This window comes from Cyprinodon variegatus, unplaced genomic scaffold, assembly GCF_000732505.1.
Source record: "Cyprinodon variegatus isolate N-32 unplaced genomic scaffold, C_variegatus-1.0 Scaffold334, whole genome shotgun sequence".
In the NCBI taxonomy this organism is placed as follows: domain Eukaryota; kingdom Metazoa; phylum Chordata; class Actinopteri; order Cyprinodontiformes; family Cyprinodontidae; genus Cyprinodon; species Cyprinodon variegatus.
The window spans coordinates 329,185-330,447 of NW_015150787.1; positions in this window are offsets into that span (position 1 = coordinate 329,185).

Genomic DNA, 1,263 nt, shown 5'->3' on the forward strand with positions numbered 1-1,263 from the left:
AAAGGCTTCATGTTTGAAGTAGAATCTGGGCTTCTTTTATTGCAGCGCCTCAGGTAGATCTTGCTTCCCACCAAAGTGGAGGTTGGGGATCTTGGGCTTAAAAAGGTTGGAGACCACTGCTCTACATGATCCTCTCAAGTCCTCTTCAGGAAAACTCGGTGACAGCCTAGTCCTTTGCTCCTCTGGACCCAACGTGAGTCTGCCTGTCCACCCTCCAACGAGTTCTTTCATCTCTGGATAAGACCCCACAAACTGGATCCAAAGATTAACCAAGAGTTCCCCAAACGTGAGTGCCTTTCTTGCAAATTACAGACCTCTGTCTTTTTTCCTACGGTCCCTGAACTGATCATTGTGATCTCCCCTTCAGAGTTTCCAGTTCACCAGTCCCCTGAGGTCCAACTGCGTTATCCAGCTGTATATCTCTCAGTCTGTGTTTTTTGTAAACCACAGTAAAGCTGTTAACTTTTTCCCTTGGTTTCTGAGTGTGTTTCTGCATGTGGGTCAGATCCTTAAAGCCCATCATGACACCTAGCTGCTTCCTAGACCGCTCTCTTCACACCTGCTCCCAATCTGCTCGTCAGGCCTTTCTTTGTTCAGTCTACCATAAATACTCTCCTTGTGCAGTTCCTCAGGGCTGGTTCCTCGTCTTACCCCGGTTCCTCCTCATTGTTTTCCCCTGATGTCTCCATGGTTCTGGTTTGTTTTATATTTTTCATGTTGGATTGTTGGTTTCCTGCCTCTGTTACCTGTGTTTATTACATTAAATCGACAAAAACTCACTTCTGCCTCCCCTGCCTCTGCATTTGGATCCTTGGGGGGGGCGACGACAAAGTGAGTTGGGTGAGGTCTGAATTAACTTTGATTTGGTAGTCACAAGAACATATCTGCTGCAGCTATTTAGCGTCTGCAACAAAGTAGTCCATTCTTAAATAAATTTTGTGTACTTGTGAGAAGTATGAGTACTTCCTTTTGTCTGGATTTAAAGTATGCCATACATCACACAGCTCGTACTCAGATACTCAGATGTACTCGGTACAAACTCTGTACAAACTTGTTTATGGCTTTAGTTATGAACTGCACAGGCCAGGTAAAACATAAAACTGAAGAAATAAAAAAACATCATTACAGGGGCGTTACAGGAGGCAAATGGCAATGGAAGGGATTAAGTAGTATACTAATGCTACAATGGAATGCTAGAAGCTTAGTAGCAAATGGTCAAGAATGAAAAGGATTTATACATAAACTCAAAATAAAACCTGACAT